Raw genomic sequence first — 19,227 nt, forward strand, 5'->3', positions numbered from 1 at the left:
TAAGACACATATATTTGGTATGAGACAAGGTGGCAGCGCGGTCACATCGCGAGGCACAGTGTCTCTCCAGTTTCTCTGGAAAGAAACTCATGCTCATTTTGGGTCTGTTCATGCCTTTACATAGTACACCCATCAGGAGTTCTTGGATATTGGTTTGTGCATTCCAGACAGTTTTATTAGCAATCTTCGACTCATTCCCTAGGAGATCACCAGAATACCCGGACCTAAGCGCCCTACCCAGCCGGGCGGAAGTGCTCGAAGGCAACGTAGAGAGCGTAAACAAAGACGGGGGTAGCGCGGCGGGCTAAGCTAAAGCTAACACCACACCGGCTCTCTTTACCCGGCATCTTTCTTGCCAATGTACGGTCACTGGTAAACAAAATGGATGAGATTCAACTGTGCATCAACCACAGCAAAAATTGCTGTGGCTAAACAGCAGGATACCAGACAACGCTGTATCGCTAACTGAGCATCAAACTTTCCAAGCAGACAGAACAGCAGATGACTCCAGTAAGACCAGAGGCGGAGGATTATGCATTTATATTAACAAAGCTTGGTGCACAAACTCTGTCGTCGTTGAGAGATATTGTTCTGTTAACCTGGAATTTCTAATGGTTTTACATACCACGGGAGTTCACCTCCACCATAATAACTGCTGCTTATATTCCTCCTGATGCTGATACCATGCTTGCTATGAATGAACTTCATGCAGCCATCAGCAAACAACAGACTGCTCACCCGGAGGCTGCTTTTATTTTTGCGAGGGATTTTAATCACTCAAACTTAAAGACAGTGCTCCCCAAATTCCATCAAAACATTTTCTGCCACACAAGGGGAAACAAAACTTTAGACCAAGTTTACACGAACATGGCTGAAGCATACGCTGTTACCCCCCTGCCCCACTTGGGTCAATCAGATCACCTTTCTTTGTTTCTCACACCCAAGTACTCACCCATCGTCAACCGTGTGAAGCTATCAGTAAGGACCATCAAAGTGTGGCCAGCGGGGGTGGACTCCACACTCCAGGACAGGTTTGAACACACAGACTGGAGTATGTTTGCTTCCCAGGCCACATGTGGCTCTCACACAGACATTGACAGTTACACTTCCTCTGTTCTGGAATATATCAACACCACCATAGACAGTGTTACAACCCAGAAACAGATCACCACATACCCAAATCAAAAGCCATGGATGAACAAGGAGGTGCGCCTCCTGCTGAAGGCACGCAACACTGCCTTCAGATCAGGGGATGCACAGGCCTACAGCACTTCCAGGGCTAATCTGAAGAGGGGCATCAAAAAGGCCAAGCACTGTTACAAGCTAAAGCTAGAGGAGCACTTTTCCAACTCTGATCCTCGGCGCATGTGGGAGGGCATCCAGGCCATCAGCAACTACAAACCAAGCCAGTCCACCCCCACAGCCACAAATGTCTCCTTCCTGAATGAGCTAAATGACTTTTATGCCCGCTTTGAAAGATACAATACAGAACCCTACACCAGGATCACTTCCTCAACCGACCACTCACCCATCACACTCCTCAGAAGTCTACACCGCACTGAGTCAGATCAATGTGCGTAAGGCTGCTGGACCAGACGGTATTCTGCGTCCTCAAAGCATGTGCAGAACGGTTCGCTGGGGTATTCACAGACATTTTTAACCTTTCGCTTAACCTAGCAGCTGTGCCAACATGCTTTAAAACCACCTCTATTTTGCCAGTGCCCAAATACTCCCGCCCAACATGCCTGAATGACCGCCCTGTAACACTCACACCCATCATCATGAAGTGCTTTGAGCGGTTGGTCCTGGCACATCTGAAAGACTCCCTGCCATCCACACTGGACCCACATCAGATTGCCTACCTTGGCAACAGGGGCACAGAAGATGCCATCTCCATAGCACTGCACTCTGTCCTCACACACCTGGACAATAAAAACACTTATGCACGAATGCTGTATGTTGACTTCAGCTCAGCATTCAACACTGTCATACCCTCTAAGTTACTGATCAAACTTAGAGACCTGGATATCAACGCGTCTCTCTGCAACTGGGTTATGGACTTTCTGACTAACAGACCTCAGAATGTTAGATCAGGCCACATCTGCTCTACCACCATCACACTCAACACACACTGGTGTACCACAAACATCCCTGAACATAATCAAGAGAAAAGGGGTTCACAGGAATTACAGCCCACATCCCTACAGCCTCCCACGCAGAGAGAAGCATCACAAAAACAACAATGATGAAGCTTTTTAAAAAGGATACAATAGCTGTAACTTGGATAAGCTCCACACACATAGGGGGAGCGTGTGTAAGGCTGGGTAAGGCTTAGCCTCCCCCTGGCCAGAGACCTCGGAGATAGCAGCAAAGAAAAAAAAAACTGCATTAAAAACATGTAACCTGTATAAGGCGGAGTATGAATGTAATATAATGTTGATGATTAAAACAACGCTTTAGTTATTGTAAGTTTGTCAGTCAAATTTAAAATTCCCCTCCGCATAAAAATGGAACTGTCCAACTCTGCACTTTGCACTGATGAGCGCTGTTTATTACTGGAGTTCGCAGCAGCTCTGAAAATGAAACCAGCAAACTATTGGCCAGCGAAGTATTCTGGTTTGCTGGTCAAGGACATAAGTAATAAAGGGACAAATGAGTGTTATGAGAGAAATTGAACAATATATTTTTCTGGTTTAACTTGTTTTCAGCATTAAATGAAATAGGTAGTTTTATTGTAACGTATAGTGTAGTGATCTTGTTTAGGCAATCGTTTGGAGTTTTACATTTCAAATATTACATTTCAAGGTCAAATATTTATTGCTGAATTACATTTTTGCTATTTAACAACAAAGACAACATCAACATTTATAATGCTGGGTCTAAAAGGAAGATTTTGCTGCATGATGTAGGGTAGTGGCTGATATAACAAAAACACATTTTTGTTTGTTAGACAAAAGGCTACAATTATAATATAATATAATATATACAATTTATTATATTATTTTTATTATTATAATTATATACACTACCGGTACAAAATTTGGGGTCAGTAGGATTTTTTAATGTTTTAAATTATGGTTCTCCTGCTCATCAAGGCTGCATTTATTTCATCAACAATACAATACACATTGTAAAATAGTGAAATGCTATTTCATTATGAAAGAGCTGTTCAAAGGTGGTTTGAAATCACTGGAATAATTATTCAATTAAATTATAAATATAAATTTTAAGCTTCATTTCTCCAATCTTCAGGGTTACATGATCCTTCAGAAATCACTTTAATATTTATTATTATTATTATTAATAATGTAGTAGTAGTAATAAAAGCAACAAGGAGTAATGATTTCATTTGAAACCTCATACAGTAAGCAATAAATAAATATTTAACAAATAGGTATTTAACAACTAAAAAAATATATATATTTAATAAATGCCGCCTTGATGAACAGAATAATTTGAATTAATTTTTTAAATAAAATTAATGATTAAATAAACTGAAATAAACTGATTCCAAACTTTTGACTGGTAGTGTAGATCAGTGGGTTAGTTTAATAAAATAATTTAATGTGCGTGTTGAAAATAATAGACGTTTGTTGACGGGCGGTGCTTTTGTTAAAACATATTTTTATCGGTCGCAAAACTTTTTAAAAGCATTTAAGGGCAGTGCATAAATTAGCCGTACCCTGGAGTTTGTTCACCCTCCACCTATGTCCACACAGTAGCGATCTCTTGTACTGTCCGCAACATTTCTGTCAGGGTTCTGCCACTCTAGTCTTGTAAATTCTTGTTTTGGTGGCAGAGTCCGGACACTAGCTCTGTTTCGTCTTGTCCTGTAGTGCTCGGCTCGAGTTTTCTTGGGTCGAGCACTTTGTCATTGTCTGGGTGCGCGTCATCAAAGGTGCGCGCGGACCGTGCGCGCTCCCGCTTGATGCGGGCGCGCGGGGTCTGCGCGTCCTTGGGACGCGCGCTCTTGTACTCGTGTTTGTTTTGTTTCGTCAGCATCGCGCTGTTTCATTCTCAGCGTCTCCGTCTTGTTGGTTTCGGTTTTGGTTGGTTTTGCTGAGATGAAACATGCGCGTTGCATTTATGTGAGCGCACGGTAAGGTGTTCACTTATCGTGTGCTCGTGTCTTGCGTCTGTTGTCAAAGCACGTGGCTCTGTGTTTACATTGGTCACGTGCTTTTGTTGTGTGCTTCAGTGTCTCGTCATACGAACACGCGGTTAATGAGTTCTCTCATTGGCTGCGTGTTCTAGTCTTGTTTAATGTGAGCACCTGGCTTGTGTTGTCTCTTTGTGTCAGGTGCTCTCCCGTCTATTGTCTAGTCCCACCCTCCTTGTTAACCCATTATTAGTTAATTATGTTCATCTGTTTGTGTTAATTTCTCCTGCTTATATTCTCCTCATGTCTGCTGTCCTGTGCCAGTTCGTCGTCAATATTTCCATGTCTTGTTGTGTCCAGCCCTACCTTGTCCAGCCAACCTAGTCAAGTTTGTTTTTGTCTTATTATTCAGTGTTTTCCCCCTCGGGGTAGTTTGTTTTGCTGTTTTTGCCTTTTTATTTTTGTATTATTATAATAAATATTTACTTTACTCTGCATTTGGGTCCTCGCCCCTTTTTCTCCCCTACGAACCGTGACAGTACGAACTGGCCTCATGAGGACCCAGCGGAGTAAAGATGGCTCCCTCTCCAGCCGCATTTCCCAGTTCCTGCACCTACAATCACTGCAGCAACGCGGCTCGGATCTAGAGGAGTTTGCGGATAAATTCCATAGGGCAGCTGAGGGGCTACATTTCAATGACTGGTTGCTGATGACCCACCTAAATTATGCTCTGGACAAGCCCCTTCTTCCTCTGCAGATCCAGAGAATGGTGAGCTGGTCATACAATCAGTTTATTGATTACATGGTTCAGCAGAAGGAGAGAGTGATCCTTCAAGAGGAAAGGATCCCTTGCACCACCACCAGCACCACCTCCCAGCCCATGTCCAGCCCTCAAGGACTGACCCGCACTCAGAAGCGGAGGTTAAAGAGGAAGGCCTCTGCTGCAGTGTCGGCTCCAGCCCCAGAGCGCACGCCAGTGTCGGCTCCAGCCCCAGAGCGCCCGCCAGTGTCGGCTCCAGCCCCAGAGCGCCCGCCAGTGTCGGCTCCAGCCCCAGAGCGCCCGCCAGTGTCGGCTCCAGCCCCAGAGCGCCCGCCAGTGTCGGCTCCAGCCCCAGAGCGCCCGCCAGTGTCGGCTCCAGCCCCAGAGCGCCCGCCAGTGTCGGCTCCAGCCCCAGAGCGCCCGCCAGTGTCGGCTCCAGCCCCAGAGCGCCCGCCAGTGTCGGCTCCAGCCCCAGAGCGCCCGCCAGTGTCGGCTCCAGCCCCAGAGCGCCCGCCAGTGTCAGCTCCAGCCCCAGAGCGCCCGCCAGTGTCGGCTCCAGCCCCAGAGCGCCCGCCAGTGTCGGCTCCAGCCCCAGAGCGCCGCTCCGTGCCGGCTCCAGCCCCGGTCATTGCCTTGCCGGCACCACCCAGACGTCTTGCCCTGCCGGACCCAGCCCCGGTCATTGCCTTGCCGGCACCACCCAGACATCTTGCCCTGCCGGACCCAGCCCCGGTCATTGCCTTGCCGGCACCACCCAGACGTCTTGCCCCAGCGTGGCTCATTGCCCTGCCGGCACCACCCAGACGTCTAGCCCTGCCGGCACCACCCAGACGTCTAGCTCTGCCGGCTCCATCCAGACGTCTTGCCCTGCCGGTCCCAGCCCGGCTCCTTGCCTTGCCGGCACCATCCAGACGTCTTGCCCTGCCGGCTCCCCACGGGCCTCCAACCCAGCCGGCTCCCCACGGGCCTTCACCCCAGCCGGCTCCCCACAGGCCTCCTGTCCAGCCGGCTCCAGCCCTGCCGGCTCCCCGCAGGCCTTCATCCCAGCCGGCTCCCCACAGGCCTCCTGTCCAGCCGGCTCCAGCCCTGCCGGCTCCCCACAGGCCTCCTGTCCAGCCGGCTCCAGCCCTGCCGGCTCCCCATAGGGCTCTAGCCCTGCCGGCTCCCTATAGGCCTCCTGTCCAGCCGGCTCCCCTCAGGCCTTCAGTCAAGCCGCCTCCAGCTTTGGTGGCTTCCCTCAGGCCTCCTGTCCAGCCGGCGCCCTGCAGGCCTTCAGTCAAGCCGACTCCAGTCCTGCCGGCTCCCCACAAGCCTCCTGTCCAGCCAGCTCCCCTCAGGCCTTCAGTCAAGCCGCCTCCAGCTTTGGTGGCTCCCCTCAGGCCTCCTGTCCAGCCGGCTCCCCTCAGGCCTTCAGTCAAGCCGCCTCCAGCTTTGGTGGCTCCCCTCAGGCCTTCAGTCAAGCCGCCTCCAGCTTTGGTGGCTCCCCTCAGGCCTCCTGTCCAGCCGGCTCCCCACAGGCCTCCTGTCCAGCCGGCTCCCCTCAGGTCTTCAGTCAAGCCGACTCCAGCCCTGCCGGCTCCCCACAGGCCTCCAGCCCTGCTGGCTCCCATCAGGCAACCTGCCTTGTCTCCCCTGACAGACTGTCCCTGGGTCGTCCCTCCTGCTCCTCCCTGGTGTGCCCCTCTACCACCCTGGACGGACCCTCCGGCTCAGCCCTGGTTTCCTGCCGGGGCTATTGACCCATTGAACCCGCCCTGGACTGTCCCTCTGGTCCCGCCCTGGACTGTACCTCCTGTCCCTCCCTGGTCTTGCCCTCCCATCCCTCCCTTGTTCGTTTTGTTGGGTCTGGCTTTGCTCCCCTCCCTCCCCCCCTTTATGTTGTCTTGCCTGTTCACTTCCCTGTCTTGTGTTTGTTGATGTTGCCTGTTTTGTTGTCTTGTGGTGTTTCTTGTTTGTCTTGTACCTTGTTGGATGTTCCCTTTAGGGTCGCCAGGTGGCGTCCCTTTTGGGGGGGGGCTAGTGTCAGGGTTCTGCCACTCTAGTCTTGTAAATTCTTGTTTTGGTGGCAGAGTCCGGACACTAGCTCTGTTTCGTCTTGTCCTGTAGTGCTCGGCTCGAGTTTTCTTGGGTCGAGCACTTTGTCATTGTCTGGGTGCGCGTCATCAAAGGTGCGCGCGGACCGTGCGCGCTCCCGCTTGATGCGGGCGCGCGGGGTCTGCGCGTCCTTGGGACGCGCGCTCTTGTACTCGTGTTTGTTTTGTTTCGTCAGCATCGCGCTGTTTCATTCTCAGCGTCTCCGTCTTGTTGGTTTCGGTTTTGGTTGGTGCTGAGATGAAACATGCGCGTTGCATTTATGTGAGCGCACGGTAAGGTGTTCACTTATCGTGTGCTCGTGTCTTGCGTCTGTTGTCAAAGCACGTGGCTCTGTGTTTACATTGGTCACGTGCTTTTGTTGTGTGCTTCAGTGTCTCGTCATACGAACACGCGGTTAATGAGTTCTCTCATTGGCTGCGTGTTCTAGTCTTGTTTAATGTGAGCACCTGGCTTGTGTTGTCTCTTTGTGTCAGGTGCTCTCCCGTCTATTGTCTAGTCCCACCCTCCTTGTTAACCCATTATTAGTTAATTATGTTCATCTGTTTGTGTTAATTTCTCCTGCTTATATTCTCCTCATGTCTGCTGTCCTGTGCCAGTTCGTCGTCAATATTTCCATGTCTTGTTGTGTCCAGCCCTACCTTGTCCAGCCAACCTAGTCAAGTTTGTTTTTGTCTTATTATTCAGTGTTTTCCCCCTCGGGTAGTTTGTTTTGCTGTTTTTGCCTTTTTATTTTTGTATTATTATAATAAATATTTACTTTACTCTGCATTTGGGTCCTCGCCCCTTTTTCTCCCCTATGAACCGTGACAATTTCAGAAAGGCAGGAAAGAGGTTCATCACTTTGACGTCAGGCTCCAGGATTGCAGACATGCTGCTCAGCTTAACATTTCCTTAGCTCAGAGTCTATTTGCTCCCACTCTAAATTGAGTTAAAATAACTTGGAAGCAGAGTTAAAGTTAATTAGACAATTAAGTGATGATTGAGCCCTGATGATGGACACCTGCTTCTAATAAGAAGGTAAACTTTGTAACTTTGGTGTGGGAATGGTGATCCCAAAAAATAAAAATAGAACAAACTTTACAAAAATGTTTCACTTGTTTTTAATTTATTAACCTTGGGCACCATAATGTCTGTCAAAATACCTTTAATATAGCACAGCTAGCTCTCACCACCAGTTACAAATATTAAACAAAAAATAAATAAATCAACAAACGATAAAAACCAGAAAAAATTCAAACAATTGCTGCATATGTCTAAATGAAGTCTGTATTTGTCAATAATATTAAAAAAAATACTTTGCACTTTTTCACACACAAACAGCAAGAAAGTAGTATCAACAACAACAAAAAAACAATATAACAATAATCACAATAGAACACAAAACGCCCAGCACTTAGAACTCAGGCCAGCAGATCCGTGCCAGAATTTGAAAATGGGGGAAAATAATAATAATAGTACGAGGAGAAAACTAAACAAGAAAAATAAAATGAGAATTTGGGCAAAGAAAACAAAATTAACTTTTGCTTCTTACCCACGGAGCGGAAGGGTCAAGGTGCCTAGCAGGAACCTCCGACACTGTCTGTCAGGGTTCTGCCACTCTGGTCTTGTTAATTCTTGTTTTGGTGGCAGAGTCCGGACACTAGCTCTGTCTTGTCTTGTCCTGTAGTGCTCGGCTCGAGTTTTCTTGGGTCGAGCACTTGCTTTGTCATTGTCTGGGTGCGCGTCACCATGCGCGTTCCTGCTTGATGCGGGCGTGCGGGGTCTGCGCGTCCTTGGGACGCGAGCTCTTGTACTCGTGTTTGTGTTGTTTTATCAGCATCGCGCTGTTTCATTCTCAGCGTCTCCGTCTAGTCGGTTTTGGTTGGCGCTGAGATGAAACATGCGCGTTGCATTCGTATGAGCGCACGGTAAAGTGTTTTCACTTATCGTGTGCTCGTTTCTTGCATCTGTTGTCAAAGCACGTGGCTCTGTGTTTACATTGTGGCCGCTTGCTTTTGTTGTGTGCTTCAGTGTTGGGTTTGTCTTGTCATACGAACATGCGGTTAATTAGTTCTCTCATTGGCTGCATGTTCTAGTCTTGTTTTATGTGAGCACATGGCTTGTGTTGTATCTTTGTGTCATGTGCTCTCCCGTCTATTGTCTAGTCCCACCCTTCTTGTTAACCCATTATTAGTTAATTATGTTCATCTGTTTGTGTTAATTTACTACTGACTATATTCTCCTCATGTCTGCTGTCCTGTGCCAGTTCGTCATCGTATGTTGCCTCATCGTGTGTTACCTTGTCTTGTGTATGTTGCAGTCCTGATCCCTGCCAGCCTGCCCAGTCTAGTTTGGTTTGTCTGTTTTGTCAATGTTTTCCCCCTCGGGGTAGTTTATTTTACTGTTTATTTTATTTTATGATTAATAAAACCCATATTATTTTCTGCACCTGAGTCCTTGCCCCTTTTTCCCCTTACTGAACCGTGACACTGTCGACTGCGGGATGGAAGCTTTCAGCAATTGACTCCATGCCATCGAGATAAATCGGTAAGTTTACTTTATTCAGGACACACTGCACTGAAGTCTTTGACGCACTCATTCACAGACGTCACGAGCACTTCAGTAACAAGATAGCTGTCTTTGCTCTGTTGCTTCGATACATACTTTCACTTTTTGCTTCTCACAGCCAGTCGTAAAGTTTACTCTTCCCGTCTCGACCTGGTTTCTCTACTCGTTTTACCGCACCGCAACAGTTCATCCAACTTCTCTTTCTTCCGCACACCAGATAATGCTGCCCTCTTTAACTCTCCTCCTCTTGCTTTATACTCACCCATTTACTTTTTGCAGTCCCATGGGTGGACACCAATTAAACAATGTTGACTTGTCAAAACTTTCAACAATTCTGACTAAAAAGCCTCAATATTTAAGTGTCTGGTATAATCAATAAATTTCCTTCATATATCCAACCTGTGGGCCAGGCTGACCACCTGCCAGTGTCCAACTCACACCTGCAGCTTCTCCGCGATGGATGTCCAGCTTCCAACGTCTAGACTGGTTTCTCTTAAGGTTTTTTTTCCTTTCACTTCATCAGTTGGTAAATTTTCTTGTCCTCACCACTGTCGCCACTGGCTTGCTCGGATCAGAAATTGTGGAGCTGCACTTTGGTGGATTTGCTTTTCAGTGTTTGAACTTTCAGCATTGCAAATTAAACCACACTGAACCGAAATACACTGAACTCCAACTATGAATCTGGACTTTACAAGAACTATGTTAAGCTGCTTTAAAGAGCCCATATTGTGGGCTGAGAACGGTTAAATTTCACTTTTTAAAGTCCCAAACAACAGGATGATATGTATGCAAGGTCAAAAAACCCTCTCATTGTCTTATAATATATAATTGTTTTTACCTCCTTTTCCCACCGACTCCCATATGAATCGTCCGAGAGATTCTTTTTCCCAAGCCCCTCCTTTACATGACGCTAATTTGCTGTGATTGGACGTATGACCCAGTCTGTTGCGATTGGACTACTGCATGTTACAGAGTCGGAAACTAAACGCCCATCACCATTACTGGACTACAGTTCATCATGATAATATACAGCGATTGTTTTTTTTTTTTTTTTTTTTTTTTTTTTGTGTAATAAATGAAAACATGACGTCGATTTTTGCCCTATCAATTTGAACCTTCATCTGACGAGGAGGAGCCCACAGTTGCAGAAAACCAAGCTAGTCAACCTCAAACCCGATTGGACCAGGACATTTCTCAGTGGTAAGTGTCAATATTGTTTATGACACTTCGAGTTGTACGCATGACAATCTAATTAATTACCTGTCAAACTTATTTAGGTGCACATGTGGAAACTGCATCAAAATGCCAAGCGAGATTAAAAACCTTTTGCTGCAAAGAAGTACGACAGGTATTGTTTTTGCAGTACATGAGCATTTGACAATTAGTGCATCGTCCTCAAGTGAGGAAATAGAGGCAAAGGTGGTTTTATATTCGGATATTCATACAGTCTCCTTAATATTATAATTTTAGAAACGTCTTGGCAAATTCTAAATAGGGAAATCATGTTAGCCGCAAATGACTATCAAAATACATTGTTCACGGTGAATTAGATAGTGTTAATGTTATTAAGAAGTCAGACTTGCATGCTACTTTCGATCGAATATTCAAAGTAACATGGTAAACAATATAGAGACTGCAAAATGAACGAATGTGCGAATATAAAACCAACTTTACCTCTATAGTGAGTAATGCTATAAACTAACAATCCAAATATGATGTAATTAACACCAATACAAAGGTTTGAACCACTGAACAGTCAATTTGTATCATTTATATGTACAAAATTTTATAGCAACGTGTTTAAGGGTGTTAATGTTTTATACCACTATAAACATTATCATAGCAACTTGTTTTGGATAGCATTAACGTCTTATGCCAATACAAATGCTTATGTTATTATAAGTTATTAAACAAGTATTTATTAACAAAGAAAACTTTTTTTTTTTTTTTTTTTTTTATTCAGTCACATATACAATTTTATTTGTCCACTGAAGTTAATCTGTATTATTCATATGTAAATATATTATTTCATAGCAAGCTGTTTTGGATCGTGTTAACGTTTTATGCCAATACAATAATTTATGTTGTTATAAGTTATAATACAAATATTTACTTTTAATTTTTTATTTATGGTCACATACAATTGTTTTGTCCACAATAATTCGTATTATTCATATGTTTAAACATTAATATGTAATATCATATCAGTTTGTTTTGGAGAAGTGTTTGGATTGGCATGAAACTTTAACACTAGGTTATTATGAATTATTATAAGTATTTGTTTAAAACAGAAAACTGCTTTCTCTCCCCCCTCCCCCATTCTTACCATCATAGGTTACAAGAAGGATTAACCAGATTCCAGACCCACCAACATGCATGATACACCTTCCAGGCTTTGAACCCAACTGTCTGAATCCATATACACTGCAGAACATTTACAACATTTACCAATGTGACTATGGGCGTCTAAGGCTCAGAACAACGGAGTAAGTATATTCTGATTAACCCCACAAATAATAACATTATTAGAACAATCCGCTACCTGGCGTACCGCAGTTTAGTCAGCTGGTGCCAGGGCTACTTGGGCCATAGTGTTCGTGTTGTGATTCCGTGCTGTGTTGTAACCCGTATACGGCAGGCATTTCCAGATCTGGCTGGTCGGTACGTTGGCTTCCGACCCCCCCTCTTGACTGAACCGCGACACGTGATTGGCAATGGCTTCTTCCTTTGTCGGTCTGTCATATTCTGCACAAAGGGACTTTGGAATGGGAATGGCCTTCATTTCATCCACAAATAGAGTGGGGTCCATAATGATGACTTCAAACACCAGTTTCAGTAGCTCCTCAACATATTCTATAATTAGAAATGACATTATAATTTTGTTATATATTTACTACATGTAAATTAATTATTTATTTCTAAAAATAAAACCGTTTCATTACTTACTATAGGTTAAGTCTGTTTTTAATGCCCGTGTTGTCCATTGCCCTCTTTTGGATTTCGGCAACACCATTTTGTACATAGCTTGTCCTGTTGCTGTCGTGGCTTGTTTTCGGTTGGCATTTTCATTGTGATGAAACACAGCAAGGTACAGTCTACAATAGCAAAGCAGACAATTAACAAAGAGAATAAACAAAAAAGGCAAACTGATATATGTTGTAATATTTTTATTACCTGCACAGCATTCCCATGAACGGGAACACAACATTTTTTTGGTGTGAAGCGTAGTATAAGGAAAGCCTCAATTGAAGATGTCTGATAATGTCGACTGAACTTCGCCACATCCTTCAGCACCCTCTTGTTGCACATGACTCTTTCAACTTTGTAGAGAGCCTGTGACCCTGCATTATTAGAAACTTTAAGTAATAGTACTTGCTCTTCTAGAAATAACTTAATTTAAGTTAATAAATTGTGTTAGAAACACAAACTGTATAAAAAAGATAAATTAACAATAACTTCCAGGTTGAAACCATTTCTTTGGGTCCTTTGATGCTCTAAGTGGATGAGCACACTTGGGAAAAAGTGCATTGTCATATGTGTGCACATTTTTGAGATGGTTAATTAGCGAAGTCCACTTAGCTACCTTCTCTGGTCCTGATGTAGAAGTGGCACACCAGTAAACATGATTTCTGATGCTACCTTGCCACTTCTTCACCAATCCACACTCCTTGTTTTTTCCCAGTTTATTCAATTTCCTAAACAAACCTGTTAAACAGAAAAATTAATAATGAAAACAATAAATAAAAATCTATTTCACTGATCATTCAAATGTGGTTAGAATATCAAACACTAACCCTTCTCGAAGTGCCATACATCATAGAACTGGGTTATCTTGCGCTCCCTGAGATACTTCTGGATCTGTGGATGACGGTCAGTGATGATGTAATCCACCTCTAACCCGTTGTTCTCCAGTACATCCAGACATCTCTTCAGCCCTTCTTTCTCCATATGGTAGCTACCTCCAACCTCATTGCTCTAAGTATGCATAGCAATATTATAATTTGTTTATATTAAAAATTGGAATACATCTTTAGTCAATGTTATATATTTAAATTAGGTTACACACCTGAACAAGCTGGAGGTCCACAATTGTATTACTCTGCATGTCCATTACGGTGTAGGTTCCAAATTTTGCTGAATGGCCTACACCTAAAAGTGGGAACATAAATACAATTCAACGTGATGATATACCAAAACAATGATCTAATAACTTGCGAAAAACGCATGACGTACCTGGTGAGTCTCCACGCATATCTCCAGCAATAGCAGTCTTTCCTCCCTCTTTTAACTGTGCTATTATGTTTTGCTGCTCACTTTTCCCCATGTGAACAATTGCTGGTTCCAGAAAACTTCTGCAATGTTGACGAAATGTGTCATGCTCGAACAAGTTTAAGTGCACAGCCTTGAAAATCTATACAAGAGAAAAAACATATGTGTATTAATAAATAATAATAAAAATTGATATAATAAAATCAGATATTCCTTTGTATAATAATTTACTACCTTCTGTAGTTGGATAAATGAGCCTCCTGTAAAATAAGTGGCTGCTGATAAGAGGATGTTTCCAACTGGTGTACTTCCAACAATGGGCTGGCTCTGCCACTTCCTGCTGTACATACACTTGGGGCAAATTTGGCTGAATGCAACATATGTGCCCATGCGGTGCTGCTCCGTATCACACTTTGATTTGCAAATTGGACACGTTCAAAACAGCTCCTGCAAACATGTTTCAAAAACAATGTATTTTGCATCTCCATACATGGGCCTTTCCACAAACCTAATAAATAAAGAATTATTTGTAAAGTTTAAATAAATCCTTTTATATTAAACTAATAAAAAGGCTATTACTTACGACATTTCTGATTCCTGCGAAAAGGTTGAGTCACCTGGTTTAAAAGTTGAGTCATGAGGTTCTGTCTCAAAGTCTATGTCTGACTCTTCCATCTCCTCTTCCAATTCCAGATGAGGTCTTTTGGTTATGCTGACACCAGAAGGCTTTATCGGTGTTGATGCAAATGGTACATCAAAGGATGTGGTTATTGTGCCAACAGTCTCACATGTAACGGTTGCCTGTGACCCTTAAAAACACAATTATGTAAGTTTTGTTGCTACAAATGTTTGCTTTAGAATATGTTATTAAAATACAACAACAATTATTAAAAATAAACCTTTACTCCAAACGTGTGTATCTTTCAGTGTTCTTAAGGACAGCTGTGTGCAGACAGATGTTTTTGTTAATTCATCCGATTGTGTAGTCACATTCACAGTTTCCAGAGAGTCAGTCTGACAAGCCACATCAACACGTACACATCCACTTGAAATGGTCTGCTGTGATGTACTCTAAACAAAAAAGAAAAAAAATTCAATAAAAACGACATTGGTCATAAACAGAATTCATTTAAAATATCAATTTAGTAATAGAGGTACAGTTGGTTTTATATTCTGATATTCTGACATTCTCTATAATAATATTATTTAAGAAAAGTATTCTTTGCAAATTCTAAATAGGGAAATCATATTAGCAGCAAATGACTCTCAAAGTAAAGCATTGTTCACAATGAATTATGTTAATGTCCTTTAGAAGTCCTACTTGCATGCTAATTCCAATTTAATATTCAAAGTAATATGGTAAACTATACAGAGATTTCTAATTAAATGAATGTGTGAATATAAAACCAACTTTACCTCAGTACTTTAGTAAACATCACCGAATACACACCTAATTTTAAGTTTTAGGCTTCATTAGTGTGCATACATTTTCCAACAAAGCCGGAATCATCGTTGCAAGCAACGTAACTAATGTTAGCGGTATTTACAGAAAAAATACAGCTGCTGGTCTTGTTTTTACATAACGATTGTTGCATAAATTACATCGTATCAAAGGAACGATGGTTTTATATAACTTATAGATACTACAATTAGTTTTATGTGGATGTTAGCAAACCTAACGTTGGACTACTGCTCTTTGGTAAACAAACAGCCATGGTACACAGTCAGCAGCTCAATGCCAGAACTAATTGAAAAATCAATGCAATTGTATAACAGCGTATTGTTACATTCAGCTATATTCTATACATTCAGTATTAATCGTACTTTATGGACTATTGTAAGCAAACAAATAGAAATATTCGCCTGTAAGCTAAAGGGCTACACGCTGCACAAAGCAAACACAATACAGACAACTACATCCATATTTACCTTGTTACAGTGAACAAGAGGAGTTATTTTAATCATACTTACAGGTTGTGATTCGATGGAAGAACATGCTGGTCCGAATAAACTTGGTATTGATCCATCCTTTAACGACAACCGTCCAGCAAATACTGCTTTGTATGCATGTAGATTGGTGTAGCTCTCGTCAGAGAAATGACGGGAGCACAGCACAATGTTGGGACTATATTTCTGAGGTATTTTTCCAAAAATGAACCTCAACCACTGACTCTTCACAGTCTCATCTTTAGGTAGGGAAAAAAACACTACTTTTCCCTCACATTTTAGAGCACAGCGTCTACATGACATGATTCAACCGGAATTTGCTACAGAGTTCCTCATCTTCCTCTTTTTGTTGTTACCGTGCTTGTGGGCGGGGCCGGGGAGTTTAGATTTTCCCGGGCTTGCGGGGTGCAACTACAGGGCTGGGCTTGTGTTTCGCATCCCCGTCATCGCGAAACACCTAATGACTCGTTATCAAGACGACTCGTTTGAAGCACTATGAGTCGACTCTTTTATTGATGAATCAACAGTTTTAAACACTGTACACTTACAGATTTAAGCCTTAGCTGGACATTTCACTTCACTTAGAGCTGTGTGACACACTACATGGAAGGTCATTTTCAAAAACCCATAATATGGGCTCTTTAATCTCAGGGTCGTGGGTTCGAGCCCCACGTTGCGCGTTTCTGTTACCTTTCTCTCTCTCTTTTCAGCAGCTTTCATTTGCACACCTCGAGCATACCTATTAAGACAAAGTTCAGTATTGCTACTATTGTTTAATTGGTGTCTGAGTCTCTGTGGCGCAATCGCTTAGCGTGTTCGGCTCTTAACCGAAAGGTTGGTTGTTCAAGCTTACCCAGGGGCGAATTAAGCTTTTCTCTGCCTTGCAACTGCTAACACGTGCACTGGGCATAGATCTTGGGCCACGTGCTGTCTAGCGTTACAAGATTACATCAGGATTTAGCAGAAGTTTGTTGTCCAGTGCCTGGATTGGCCAAGTTACTTTATTCCATTTGACTAAAACTCAGCATCAATCTTTACACAGATAGGGAAGGTAATGATCAAAACAGTGACTAGAAAGAAGGTATCAGAAGCCTGGCTAGCTCAGTCGGTAGAGCATGAGACTCTTAATTTCATGGTTGTGAATTCGTGCCCCACATTGGGCATTTCTGTTACCTTTCTCTCTCTCTTTTCGGCAGCTATCATTTGGATTCATCGAGCATACCTGCTGAGACAAATTTCAGCGTTTCTACCACAGTTGGTATGATTATGCTGAGTCTCTGTGGCACAATCGGTTAGCGCGTTCGGCTGTAAACCAAAAGGTTGGTGGTTTGAGCCCACCCAGAGACGATCAAAGCCTTTTGCTGCCTTGCAACTGCTAACACGTACCCCGGGCAATTATCCTGGGCCACGTGCTGTCTAGCATTACATAATGACATCAGGATATAGCAGTAGTTTGTTGTCCAGTGCCTGTTTTGGACATTTTTTATTCCAGTTGCCTTAAAAACACCATCAAACTTTACACAGGTAGGGAAGGTATTGATGAAAACAGTGCTCTTTAACTAGTGTCTCACAAACCCTGCTAGCTGATAGGTAGAGCATGAGACACTTACTCTTAGTGATGTAGGTTCAAGCCCCACGTTGGGTGTGTCTGTTACCTTTCTCTCTTTTCGGCAGCTTTCATTTGGATTCATCCTGCAGATCAAGTGAGACAAAGTTCAGCATTTCTACTACAGTTGCATTGGTTTCTGAGTCTCTGTGGCGCAATCGGTTAGCGCGTTCGGCTGTTAACCGAAAGTTGGTGGTTCAAGCCCACTCAGGGACGAGTTAAGCTTTTCTTTGCCTTGCAACTGCTAACACGTGCACCGGGCAATGATCCTGGGCCACGTGCTGTCTAGCATTAAAAGTTGACATCAGGATTTAGCAGAAGTTTGTTGTCCAGTGCCTGGATTGGCCAAGTTACTTATTTCAGTTGACTTTAAAACAGCATCAAACTTTACACAGGTAGTGAAGGTATTGATCAAAACAGTGACTAGAATCAATTTATCAGAGGCCCGGCTAGCTCAGTCGGTAGAGCATGAGACTCTTAATCTCAGGGTCGTGGGTTCGAGCCCCACGTTGAGCGTTTCTGTTACCTTTCTCTCTCTCTTTTCGGCAGCTTTCATTTGCACACCTCGAGCATACCTATTAAGACAAAGTTCAGTATTTCTACTACAGTTTAACTGGTGTCTGAGTCTCTGTGGCGCAATCGGTTAGCGTGTTCGGCTCTTAACCGAAGGGTTGGTTGTTCAAGCTCACCCAGGGGTGAATTAAGCTTTTCTCTGCCTTGCAACTGCTAACACGTGCACTGGGCATAGATCTTGGGCCACGTGCTGTCTAGCGTTACAAGATTACATCAGGATTTAGCAGAAGTTTGTTGTCCAGTGCCTGGATTGTCCAAGTTACTTATTGCATTTGACTAAAACACAGCATCAATCTTTACACAGATAGGGAAGGTAATGATCAAAACAGTGACTAGAAAGAAGGTATCAAGCCTGGCTAGCTCAGTCGGTAGAGCATGAGACTCTTAATTTCATGGTTGTGAAATCGTGCCCCACATTGGGCATTTCTGTTACCTTTCTCTCTCTCTTTTCGGCAGCTATCATTTCGGTTCATCGAGCATACCTACTGAGACAAAGTTCATCGTTTCTACCACAGTTGGTATGATTAGGCTGAGTCTCTGTGGCACAATCGGTTTGCGCAATCGGCTCTTAAACGAAAGGTTGATGGTTCAAGCCCACCCAGGGTCAAATGAAGCTTTTCTCTGCCTTGCAACTGCTAACACGTGCACTGGCCATAGACCCTGGGCCACGTGCTGTCTGGCGTTACAAGATTACATCAGGATTTAGCAGTAGTTTGTTGTCCAGTGCCTGGATTGGTCAAGTTACTTATTCCATTTGACTAAAACACAGCATCAATCTTTACACAGGTAGGGAAGGTAATGATCAAAACAGTGACTAGAATGAAGGTATCAGAAGCCTGGCTAGCTCAGTCGGTAGAGCGTGAGACTCTTAATCTCAGTGATGTGGGTTCAAACCCCACGTTGGCTTTTTCTGTTACCTTTCTCTCTTTTCGCCAGCTTTCATTTGGATTCATCCTGCAGACCAAGTAAGACAAAGTTCAGCATTTCTACTACAGTTGCATTGGTTTCTGAGTCTCTGTGGCGCAATTGGTTAGCGCGTTAGGCATTTAACCGAAAGGTTGGTGGTTCGAGCCCACCCAGGGACGAACGAAGGCTTTTGTTGTCTTGCAACTGCTAACACGTACACCGGGCAATTATCCTGGGCCACGTGCTGTCTAGCATTACATAATGACATCAGGATATAGCAGTAGTTTGTTGTCCAGTGCCTGTTTTGGACATTTTTTTATTCCAGTTGCCTTAAAAACACCATCAAACTTTACACAGGTAGGGAAGGTATTGATGAAAACAGTGCTCTTGAACTAGTGTCTCACAAGCCCTGCTAGATGAGTCGGT

At 43.7% G+C, this 19,227-nt stretch overlaps 3 non-coding genes across 3 annotated transcripts; all 3 read left to right on the plus strand.

The window, feature by feature from the left end:
• The first annotated feature begins 16,989 nt into the window (after positions 1-16,989).
• On the plus strand, positions 16,990-17,063 carry trnay-gua (transfer RNA tyrosine (anticodon GUA)). Its single transcript has one exon. It is a non-coding gene; the product is annotated as a tRNA-Tyr (tRNA).
• Positions 17,064-17,465: 402 nt separating this feature from the next.
• Positions 17,466-17,538, plus strand: trnan-guu (transfer RNA asparagine (anticodon GUU)). Its single transcript has one exon. It is a non-coding gene; the product is annotated as a tRNA-Asn (tRNA).
• A 227-nt stretch (positions 17,539-17,765) lies between these two features.
• On the plus strand, positions 17,766-17,838 carry trnak-cuu (transfer RNA lysine (anticodon CUU)). The gene has a single exon. It is a non-coding gene; the product is annotated as a tRNA-Lys (tRNA).
• Positions 17,839-19,227: the final 1,389 nt, after the last annotated feature.

The sequence above is a fragment of the Danio aesculapii genome, chromosome 4, assembly GCF_903798145.1.
Source record: "Danio aesculapii chromosome 4, fDanAes4.1, whole genome shotgun sequence".
NCBI classification, from domain to species: domain Eukaryota; kingdom Metazoa; phylum Chordata; class Actinopteri; order Cypriniformes; family Danionidae; genus Danio; species Danio aesculapii.